We start from the raw sequence: 12,235 nt of genomic DNA on the forward strand, positions 1-12,235 counted from the left end.
CAAAACAGTGAAAAATGGTTTCCTTCTGTTCACAAAAAGGACATTTACTATCAACTGATAGATTAATTATGCTAACAAATGCATTCACAGCAACAATACCATGCAATATCCTCCACTGAAAATCCCCATTAGATTTAGTCAATGGTGGCTTATACATACTTCTCCACACAGGTTTACAGTTAGTTTCAACCCCAAAATGAGCAGCTCATGGCGTTTCTACCATTTCATACAACTTTTTTCCATTTACAGAACAAAAATAAAACCCCTCTAGCCTTTTAGACACAAGTAATTCATGATGATATTCTTCTTCTGAAAAAGTTGATAAAATTTCCATATTTGAAAAAATTTCACTTTTCACCCAATCATTGTGCCACAGCATCAACATTTGCAAAGCCATTTCCAACAACATCCAGTAACTGTCTCAAAGTAATCATTTTTGCGGTTATTAGGATTCTTGTCATTCCAGGCATTATCTGTTCAGCAACATCCAGCCTTGCACCTTTGATTAAAGGTTCTTCAAGTAAACCAATGAAGTGATGGCATAGACATAGTCTTTGCAGTTCTTACTAATGACTTAAGGACACTGCGGTAGTAAAAGGGAAGTTATTTTATGTCTCCCGTTTCACATTTAGTCCAAAACAAATTTTTATTTAGTTCCAAACCTCCCGCTTTTTCCAAAATAAGACTTATCCCTGCTATCCATGAATTTCTCTGAACATTTTTTTTTTTTTTTTTTTAACTGTAATCTAAAAGCTGTTTTATGGCTTTCTAGATGCAGAAGACCCTGCCCACCCTCATCCCTTGTTAAATATAAAACACATTGTGGTACCCAGTGCATGTTATTCCAAAAAAAAAAAAAAAAAAACAACAATTAAAGCTTGAACTCTTGATAAAAGACCTGCAGGTGGCTCAAGTACTGCCAGACGATGCCATAAAGTTGCTGCTACCAAATTGGTAATAATTAAAGTATGTCCTCTATATGACATTCGTGGCAGAAGCCACTTCCATTTTTTTTTTAATTTTCCTTCAACCATTTCCAAAACCCCATCCCAATTATTCATAACAAAATGTTCTTTTCCTAAAAAAAAAAAAAAAAAAAAAATCCCAAATATTTAACACCCTCAGTAACCCATGACAGTCCGCCTGGCAAACTTGGTTTTCCTTGGGTCCACATACCTACTTGTAAAGCTGCAAATGTAGACCTATTCACTTTTGTTGGAGACACTTTTACCATAAATTTCCACTATCCCTTTAACCTTTTCCACACCAGTATTTCCCTTGACCACTACCATTACATCTGCATAGGCAGATAAATAAAACGTCTCGGGTTACGACTGTAACCCTTGTTCCCTGAGAAAGGGAACGAAAACTGCGTCGACCGACACTTTGGGGAAATGCCCCTCAGCGTAGCGCCTCTGAAGTATGAATGAAACTAAGCCAATCCTGATTGGTGTTGCGTCATGATGTAATGTGTGACGGCATAAGCGGAAGCTACAAAAGGACGCCGGCACACAACAGAGATAGCTTCTGTGATGAAGCAAGCGCTCCCAGGCAGGGGGAGGTGTGGCGAAGGGACGGAGTTCTCGTTCCCTTTCTCAGGGAACAAGGGATACAGTCGTAACCCGAGACGTTCCCCTTCGAGGGAGCCTCGAACTGCGTCGACCGACACTTTGGGGAACGAGTACCCTCTATGCCACAACGAGCCCTGCTTGTCCTAGTGTGAAGCTGCACACAGGCACACTTAGGACGAGAGCACACGGGTGCCAGGTGTCGATGGAATGTCCAGGCTGTAAAATCTAATAAAGGTGTGAGGGGTGGCCCATCCTGCTGCATCGCAGACCTCTTGGATTGGGACCCCTGAAAGGAGGGCTCTAGAGGACGCCATGCCTCTGGTAGAGTGAGCCCTCATGGCCAGAGGTGAAGGCAATTTGCGCACCTGGTAGGCCATAGATATAGCTTGGACAATCCAGTTGCTAATGGTCTGTTTGGAAGCAGGAAGCCCCTTCTTGGGCGACCCGAAACACACTAACAACTGGTCTGACTTCCGCCATGAGGAGGACCTCTGGATATATATCTTGAGAGCTCTGACAGGGCAGAGTAGGTGAAGTCTCTCTTCATCCGCCGTCACATGAGGCGGAGGATGACAAGCCTGCAGAACCGTAGGCCGTGCCACGTTAGACGGCACCTTGGGCAAATAGCCCGGCCTAGGATGTTGGATGGCTTTGATGTCGCCTGGAGCAAACTCAGGCACCCATTAGATATAGAGAGTGCCTGGAGATCTCCTACCCTCCTCAGAGAGGTAATGGCCAACAAGAAAGCCACCTTTAGGGAAAGGTTCTTGGCCTCAGCCGACTCCAGCGGTTCGAAGGGGGCCTCAACCAACCCTTCGAAAACCACCGCCAGGTCCCAAGAGGGAACCTTGGAACGAGCCGCAGGTCTCATCCTCCAAGCCCCACGGAGGAAACGTACGACCAACGGCTGTCTCCCAAGAGGCCCATCACTCAGAGGAGCATGGAAAGCCGAAATGGCAGACACGTACACCTTGAGAGTAGACGGGGTAAGACCAGCCGAGAAGCGATCTTGGAGGAACTCCAGCACTGAAGCCACTGGGCAGTTAACTGGGTCCACCTCACGCTCTCTGCACCAAATGGTGAAAACATTCCATTTTAGGCCGTACAATTTCCTGGTGGAAGGAGCTCTAGAGCTGAGTATGGTCTCCACTACTCCTGCTGACAGGCCGGCCTCTCGGTACTGTGCCGCCTCAGGGGCCAGACCCACAGTTTCCATAGTTCGGGCCGAGGGTGAAATATTGAGCCCTCTGCCTGTGTCAGCAGGTCCCTCCTGACGGCAAGCTCCCATGGAGGGCCGTCCAGGAGTAATATTATGTCTGAGAGCCATACTCGGGCCGGCCACAATGGGGCTACCAATAATAGACTGATGCCGTTGCGACGAACTCCCGGGAGCAGAGCGATCGGGGGAAAAGCATACAGATGCAGCCTCGGCCACGTCTGTACCATGGCATCCAACCCCAGTGGGGCTGGATGTGTGAGGGAGAACCACAGTGGACAGTGAGTCATCTCCCGAGACGCGAATAGATCCACTTCCACTGGGCTGAACCTCTGACATATTGACTCCACCACCTCGGGATGGAGTCTCCATTCCCCTGGCCTCAGCCCCTGCCTCGACAGGATGTCTGCTCCCTGATTCTGATTCACTGGGATGTATGTTGCTCTGAGAGACAACAATTTGCCCTGGGACCACAGGAGGATCTGATGCGCCAGTCTGCATAGAGGGCTAGACCTCAGACCCCCTTGATGGTTTATATAGGCCACCACCGACATATTGTCTGTCCTCACAAGGACGTGATGACCCTTGAGGTCCGGCAGAAAGCTCCTCAGAGCTCGGAACACCGCCAACATCTCCAGGCAGTTTATATGCCAGGAGGAATGACAGTCTTGCCATAGCTCTCGTAATGCGGCCGTCCATGACCGCGCCCCAGCCCGTGAGGGAGGCGTCTGTCGAGATGGCTTTTCCGGTGACATGACGCTCCCAGCACGGGACCTCGGGACAGAAACCAAGCTCTCTTCCACATAGATAGGGAACGAAGGCATCTGCGCGTAACCCTGATCAAGCGAAACGGGTTTCCCCTCGGGGAGAACCCCTTGGTCTTCAACCATCACTGCAAGGGCCTCATGTGCAGGAGACCGAATGGAGTGATATTGGATGCTGCTGCCATGAGACCTAACACTCTCTGAAAATGTTTTAACAGTGATGGCCTGGCCTAGCTTTATCCTGGTCACCGTGGCCAGGATGGATTCGATCCGTGCAGGAGACAACTGTGCCCTCATCTTGACCCAACACAACACCACTCCCAGGAACGTGGTTCTCTGGGCTGGTGCCAACACACTCTTTTTCGTGTTGAGTCTCAACCCCAGGCTCTGGATGTGGGCAAGGAAACATTTCAATGCTGAACTGCCAGCTCTTGTGACTGGGCTAGAATCAGCCAGTCGTCAATGTAATTGAGGACCCTGAAACCCTGAAGCCTCAGCGGTGCTAGAATCGCATCCATACATTTTGTAAATGTGCGAGGGGAGAGAGCTAGGCCGAATGGAAGAACCCGATATTGGTACACCTCGCCCCCGAAAGCGAACCTCAGGAACTTCCTGTGAGATGGAAGGATGGAAATGTGGAAGTATGCGTCCTTCAGATCTATCATGACAAACCAATCCTCGGATTGAATTTGGTTCACAATGATGGGAATAGTGAGCATCTTGAATCTGAACCTCCTCAGAGACCGATTCAAGTGCCTGAGATCTATTATTGGACGCAACCCCCATCCTTCTTGGGAACTACGAAGTAGCGGCTGTAAAACCCGGACTCCCTGTCTGGAGGAGGAATACGTTCTATAGCCTCCTTTACCAGCAGAGAGCTACTTCTTGTTCCAATACCCGACTCTGCTCTGGGTCGAATACAGTCCCGACCACCCCGTTGAACTTTGGCGGGCGGCAACCGAACTGTAGTCTGTACCCCTTTTGAATGGTGCGCAGAACCCAAGGAGAAATATTCGTGAGATTTTTCCATGCATCGAAATACTCTACTAAGGGTACCAGCCTCTCGAGGCTGGCTTTGGGTATTAATCGGGATTCATTCTTGGCCCCCTGAAGCGGATCTCCGGCAGGGTTCGACCGAAAACGATTCTCGATGTGCGGACGCGAATGCTGCCTGGCCGCAAGCCTGTGGGGCGGACAGTGCAGGGCGCGTTTGCTGGAAACTGATTCGTCCCGAAGCGCACTTGACGGCGGGAAGTCGACATCGATTTCCTGCGGGCTCCGTGGAGGAGGCGACCTCGATCACCCCCCCACGGGTGGGGCCGCCCGCAGAGGACATAGGCTGGCTAGGACCTCCCTGTTGAAGCCTTCTTCACCTGCAGGATGGCCCTCAGGTCGCCCTGCTTAGGCTGAGGCCTCGGCTGAGAGTGTCGCTTCTAGAGCCCCCCTCAAGCAGCCTGTTTTTTTGCGCCTGTCTGTAGGTGGAGGAGCTGGCGGATGGCTGTGGCTGCCCGCTTGGGGCAGGCTTCTTAGGCTTCGAGCGGCGAGGGGGGTATTGCCTGAAGGCTGCAGACTGTTTCTTTGCCTCCTGAAACCTGTCGACGACGATATTAACTGAGTCACCGAACAGGCCAGAAGGCAAAATCGGGGCATCGAGGAGGAAAGCCCTGTCTTTCTCCCTGATGCCCGACAGATTTAACCATAGGTGTCTCTCCGAGACCACCATCGCCGCCATGGAAAGGCTGACAGCGCGGGCTGTTTCCTTGGTAACTCGGAGAGACAGATCTGCAGCCTTCCTCAACTCCGCAATATCTTCCGGAGTCGGGCCCTCGCCCTCATCAATATCCTTAAGAAGGTCGGCCTGGTACGCTTGTAGTACCGCCATTGTATGCAGACTAGCACCAGCCCGACCCGCAGCAAAATAAGCCCTGCCCACTAACGTAGATGTAACACGGCACGGTTTAGTGGGCAGCACCGGGGTTTTTAGGGATGATGCAGACTCGGGGGCTAAATAGGTGGCAAGCGGCTGTTCCACCCGAGGTATCATCCCATAACCATTCTCTCGCCCCCACAAAATATCACTATAGTTTAGCACAGGGGGGTTAGAACTCGTTGTGTAAATCGGGAAAGAACGGTAAACCCCGATGATGAAGTTGCTCTCTGTGCTGCAGGAAACGCTCGTCCAACTTGCTTTTAATAAGCGTTTCCTGCCTCTCATGTGTCCAACTGATATTAAGACGGGCCACCGCACGAGAGACAACCTCTAGAAGCTCCTCATATGCGGGGACATGGGGTGGCGAGTCATCCCCAAAATCCCCGCCCTCGATGCTGAGCACGTCTACTTCCTCGGAAGCAGACAGCTCAAGCATCGGGCTCTCCACTCGTGCGGAAGAAGCCGCGGGGCGGGCTTCCGCGCGAGGCGGGAGAGCATCGGAACTGGCGGATGAATCGCGAGAGCGTGCCTCGGCAGTCTCGGGATCCTCCGCCAAATCCATCTGCGAGCCCCATGAAGAGCGTTGCCGTTCAGCAGACGGGGGTCCCGCACCACGGGGCTCGCGAGCCTGGCCGTCTTCGTTGAAAATAGCCAGGCGGGAGCACAGCACACGGATTGGTAATCTCTCACAATCCTCGCAAGCAGCCCCCTCGAGAGCTGCCTGCGCGTGCTGCACTCCCAAACAGTGTACACACATACGATGTGTGTCTCCACCCAAAATATAACGTGGGCAGGGATGCACACACCTCGTGTAACTGCTTGAGCTCGCCATGCTTATAATATATGCTTGTGACTGAGACAATACAACACCAAATAAGACAGACAAGAGACTGAGAGCGCTTTGCTGAAGAACAAAAGATATCTCTGTTGTGTGCCGCCGTCCTTTTGTAGCTTCCGCTTATGCCGTCACACATTACGTCATGACGCAACACCAATCAGGATTGGCTTAGTTTCATTCATACTTCAGAGGCGCTACGCTGAGGGGCATTTCCCCAAAGTGTCGGTCGACGCAGTTCGAGGTTCCCTCGAAGGGGAACTCCTGTTCTCAAGACAGTAACACTTCTTCTAAAGTTTTTCTCAATTTACATAAAAACGGTTCAATTGCTATTGAATACAACATTCCTGACATTGAACAGTCTTGCATAATCCCCCTTCTAAACTTTAAGGGGGCACTTAAGACACCATTGACCTTTACTACACTTTCAATGTCACCATACAATACTTTAACCATTTCAATAAAATTTGGAGGAAACCAAAACTCTCAAGTACTGTATATTCCATAAATATTGGTGCTCAATTTGGTCAAAGGCCTTTTCTTGATCTAATGAGATCAACCCAAAATTTTGACCTGTAATCTTGACTATATCAAAAATATCTCTAATTAGTCCAATGTTGTCTAAAATAGATCTGCCCGTCATTGCCTAACAGATCCCAGAAAGCTTTATAGAAATCAACAGTTAGACCATCTAACCCTGGAGCCTGACTATTCTCCATGCTCATTAAAGCTGCACGTAATTCTCTCGGAAATAGTTGGCTCACCAACTCTTCTTTTGCCTCCTCCTGCACTTGAGGTAGGCCTCTGAGAAAATCCTGCAAAAGCTCATAGTCTTCTGCATACTCGCATTTAAATAACTCTTTATAAAACTCAGCAGCCCTCCTGCATACATCAGCAGTTTCTGTGAGCTCTTGCCCACTGGCTGCCCGAAGACAGTGAATGATTCTGCTTTGGCCATTTTTCTTCTCCAGGCTGAAAAAAAAACTTAGACCGAGCATCCATTTCAGAAGAAATTCTGAAAATGAGATCTGATCAATACCCCGTGTACTTGCGACCCAGCAGATCTCTTAATTCTGCTTTCTTTCCAATGAGAGATTTCACTTGATTTCCAGACAAATCAGGTATATTTTGAAGCTCTACAATATAATTTTCCAGAGCTCTCATTTTTTCAACCAAATTCTGGGTGACATTGAAATTGTACTGCACACATAGTTGCTGTATTTGCTTTTTACCCAGATCCCACCATTGCTGCACACTTGAAAATATTGTTTTCTTTCCTCTCCATTCCTTCCAGAAAAACTCAAAACACTGCTTAAAATGCAAATCTTGTAACAAAGCACTATTAAAAATCCAATAAGCACTTTTAATTTTTAAAAACCGTATAAAAACATTTGCATTCACCATGGAATGATCAAAAAAACACACAGAATTAATACAACATGATTTTACCATTTGTAATTGGTTTAAAACAATACAAACGATCCAGCCTTGCCATTGAAAGTCCACTTTTCCTTATTTGTAACCATGTGTATTGTTTAATATTATAATTTATGTTTCTCCACACATCCACTAAATCAATGGGTTCAATCACCCAGATCAAGGAAAACCTAGAAGCTGTATGCAGCTCTAGATGATTCCTATCTTTATCATTGCTCGTACAATTAAAATCTCCTGCAACCAGGAGATAATGTTCAGAATCACAATTATGTATTGTATTTGACAGTGTCTCTAATAACAACAATCTCTGAGTTGCCATAACTGGAGCATACACATTTATTAAAACAAAATTTGCAACATCAAATTTAGCAGTAACCTTTAACAGTCTTCCTTCTACAATTTCCTCCACCTCATATAAGATTGGCAAAAATCTATTTGCAAAGAAGACTCCTATATCAGCACTTGTACTGCTCTTATGACTCCGGATAACCAAACCCTCCCATTCTCTTTTCCAATTTACTTAATTGAAAGCATTGCTATGAGCAAAAGCTATATCTATTCCTTTCAATTTCATTAACTGGAAAAATTGACTCCTTTTCTTAATATCCCTTGCCCCATTCAGATTTAAAGTGAAAACTTTTTTAATGTTGAAAAAATTTGCCGATGTCTTGCTAATTTGCGTTCTATAACCTCATCGCTGATGAATGGGGGAACATTTGAAATCACTACTTTTTTGGCCAGATTGACAAGCGGAAAAACTCCAATGTGTAGGTCTTTGATCACAATTCCTAGTTCAATGACTTGGTTAACCTTTTCAGTCGTCTCCAAAAACAGTACAATTGCACTATTCATTCTCGATGCCAACTTATTACAGTTATCTCCAACAACCTCTCCAACTGCGAGGCTACATTCCTCAACGGAGCAATCCACTCCGACCGGTACCTTAATGCCATGCCGGCGCGTCAACAGTTCAAATGCCAGAGAGAGAGATAGAAGAGCAAACGTCAGACACAGTGGATTTTATTTAACAGAATCACACAAAATATCCAAAATGGGATTAAAGGGTTCTGAGGGGAAATAGTGTCCAAAATAAACAGGGGATCTGGTGTCCTTGTTGAGCCAGGGAATTGTGAAGGAAGGTCAATGTTTAGAAAGTTGGGGTCCAGGTAGAGGCCCGAGTCCGGCGGCTGCACGTGCTCCCCTCTCTGGTCCAGGGCGCAATGGGTGGCGGCTTTGTCAGAGTGACTCATTTTTCCTGGCCCACGGCGCTTGGGGGGAGAATAACAGCCCAGCCTCCAGGCCCATCGACCACGTCAAGGGTGCAGTCCCATTCAAAACAGCAGGTCCAACGGCTCGCGTACCGTTCTCTTGAGGAGAGGCGCGCTCAGCTTTTAACAGCGGCGGTGATTAGGCTCCATTCACTTCAGGTGTGCCTCATTACACGCTGCCAGATCGGCTGTTTCTGCGTCCCTCCTCTTTCACACACCCACTCCTGTCAGGAATCTGGTGAAGGGCAGTGAGACGGGGTGATGATGATATTTAGGGGAAGGCAGCCAATCCGTCACAATATATATATATAAGAAAGGGAAAAAAAAGAAGAAAAAACAATTAATTGTTTTATGCTTTTGGCAAAAGAAAATAAGTGTCTTTTTAGTCTAAAAGAGACCAGGGCTCGAACCATATAATGGAGGTAGACTTTAACTGAAAGGTGTAACTGGGATCAAGAATATTAATATTAACAAGAAAGTTTGCATAAATGTCAGTTCAGGACAAGTTACCATATAAATTTTATTTTTAATTTTATAATTTCTGAAAAAATTATGGTTTGTCATTTATTTGTATACTACCTTTCATTTCATATATTTTATATGAAAATGTTTCTTTTTTTAGTAATAATACATAATAATAAGTCAGTTAATAGCAGACTGATCATTATAATTCCATATAGTGTGACAAGCTTTTACAGAAATTAAAATAAATAAATAAAAAACAACAACAATAATAAGAAAACTAGAAATATTCAAAGATGTGACAAATGGCCCTGGTCATATGCATAGTCTAACAAAATACAATGCATATTAATACAAATAAATCATCTCTGCAACATGTGAAAACAGGATCTTTTTATAAACAACAAGAGTAAGAGATACAGAGATGACATATACCTGTGCTGTTGTTTGTGTCACTGGCACTTTGCTCACAGGTAAGTGAAGCCAATGTTATAACATCTCCTGTAATCATTAACCAAACAGTCATGTCCATCTGCTGATCATGTCAACAGTTCACTTCTCTACAGAGAGGGGTGCTGGGGTTTATCAGAGGTCTAGAAGAAAGAGCAGATCAATGTTCTCTCATATGCTTTGGACAAACAGAGATGGAACGCTGCAGAAAAAGGTGAGTGCAGTACTGGAAACAATGTGATCTATTAAACAGTAAAATCTTACACTCTAGTTACTGTGCCTGTGAAATGAACCTTCACTCCAATTCAAATAAACCACGTTTGGTCAGAATTCTGCAATTCAAGAAATTCCAGGTTGGATTTCTGGAAAAGATTGCCCAAAGGAGTCACTGTATCCAAATATCAATAAATATCAATAAAAAATTAATAAATAATAAAAATAATTATTATTAGAATAGCAAAATAATAATAATAATAATAAAAACAATTAAAAAGGTTGATTAATTATTATGATAAAGCTAAGGTTATAACAATGCTACTACTAGTAGTAGTAGTTGTTGTTGTATTATTAAAAAAGAAGAAGAAATTAAAAAGGAAAGAAAAGAAATACATACATACAGCTATGGGACCACAAAAAAAAAAAAAAAAAAAAAAAAATTAAAAGACCGATTTTTCTCCTATTTTTTTCTTAAATAATAATCTCTACATGTATAGCAGCAATTCCATTCCAGGGTTTTTCAGTTTGAACTACTATAGGTGATCATCTCAACCAAATTTTATCTTACTGATGAGGAAAACAAGGTCATCATTTTCCTCTAGCAATAGGACCAGATGGATGGCAAAAACAGTGCTAGTAGTAACTCAAAAGTAATTGGAAACAAATAATTACTGCCCATGCCAAAAGAGTTTAAATGTTTTGAGTGAGGAAAAGAAGGGTTCAGTTCTGGCTTTACTGGCAGAGGGAAACAGTGAGCGTCAGGTTGCTTCCGTCCATTTCAAAGACAGCTGTTCATAAAAAGAACATCATGCTGCAGACATTGGGGACAAAGATATAGACTGGCAGAGGAAATGAAAAACTGAGAAAGAAAAAAAAGAAAATAACTTTCCTTTGACCGGGATGACCGCCACTTCATTTAAATGTCACTCAACAACCGTAGAAGGACATCAAGTGACCTACAAAAAGAATGGTAAATTGCAGATTGTCACGGTATGTGGTTTTAGATAGCGCACAAAGAAGGAGTAACCAAAATACACTTTAATTCCACTTTAACAAAAAGAACAGGCACGCTAAATAGTATCAACACATGTGTACCATTAAATCAACATTAATCCAGGACAAAGAACAGACAGAAACTGAAGGCTTATAAAGACAGGGAAACAAAGGAGCAAACGAGATGATTAATCAATACAGGTGAACAGAATGAACTAATCAGGGGGACTAAGGCAAACTAGGTCAAAGAAGGTAGAACAGAAACACAGGAAAATCTAAACCAGAACAGACCATAAACATGACACAGATGGGGTGAAGTGTAGAGCAAGGACAGGTTGAAACATGCTCTAAGGGGCAGGGCTGAAGTCGTGCAAAGCTAGAAAAAAAAGCCCTTTATCAATGAAAAGCAAAGAAGAGCGAGGCTGAAGTTGGCAAAAGACTATAAGGACTGGACTGTAGAGGACTAAAGTAAAGTCAGTTTCTCTGTTGAGTCCAATTTTCAGCTTTGTCCAACACCTGGGTCCTCATTTATAAATTGTGCGTACACACAGATTTGATCTTAGAGTGTGCGTATGCTAAAATCCACAGCAAAGTTTTTAGTTATAGAAATGGTCTTTAACATGAAAGTACTTACCACCATGTCAGGGTCTGAGCAGGCATACACACTTTTCCTTGTGGAAAAGTCGGAGTACTGTAGCTATTTGAATATCTGAGCTGCAATAATAATAAAAGTGGTGTACTGTATGTTCAAGCACCGAATTCATATTAAACAACAGAGATAAAGTGTAAGGGATTAATTGTCCAGTGTAGTCAGACAATTTTTTATTAATGGGAGTTTTTGCAAGATTAAACTGACCTTTTTAGTAATGTTATTAGTTCTTTACATGCTTTCTGTCCACAGTTTATTCTACAAGATAACTTGTGAAGTCTACATTTACTACTTATGCATAAAATAGAAAAAAAAAAAAAAAAAACATTTCAGAAACACTTCTCCAACAGTTTTATCTGTGTAGCCTATAAGAACATGTTGTGCAATAACATATACAAAACATATAATAAAATAACATACTTTACTTATTTTAAACATCAACAA

The 12,235-nt window shown here is 44.3% G+C and overlaps 1 long non-coding RNA gene across 1 annotated transcript; it reads right to left on the minus strand.

Annotated features, from left to right (window-relative positions):
• Window positions 1-8,071: 8,071 nt before the first annotated feature.
• Window positions 8,072-11,502, minus strand: LOC122140823. Its single transcript, XR_006157399.1, has 2 exons — window positions 9,919-11,502; window positions 8,072-9,256 (listed from the first exon to the last, which is right to left on the minus strand). It is a non-coding gene; the product is annotated as an uncharacterized LOC122140823 (long non-coding RNA).
• Between the last annotated feature and the right edge of the window lie 733 nt (window positions 11,503-12,235).

Source organism: Cyprinus carpio, chromosome A4 (assembly GCF_018340385.1).
Source record: "Cyprinus carpio isolate SPL01 chromosome A4, ASM1834038v1, whole genome shotgun sequence".
NCBI lineage: Eukaryota > Metazoa > Chordata > Actinopteri > Cypriniformes > Cyprinidae > Cyprinus > Cyprinus carpio.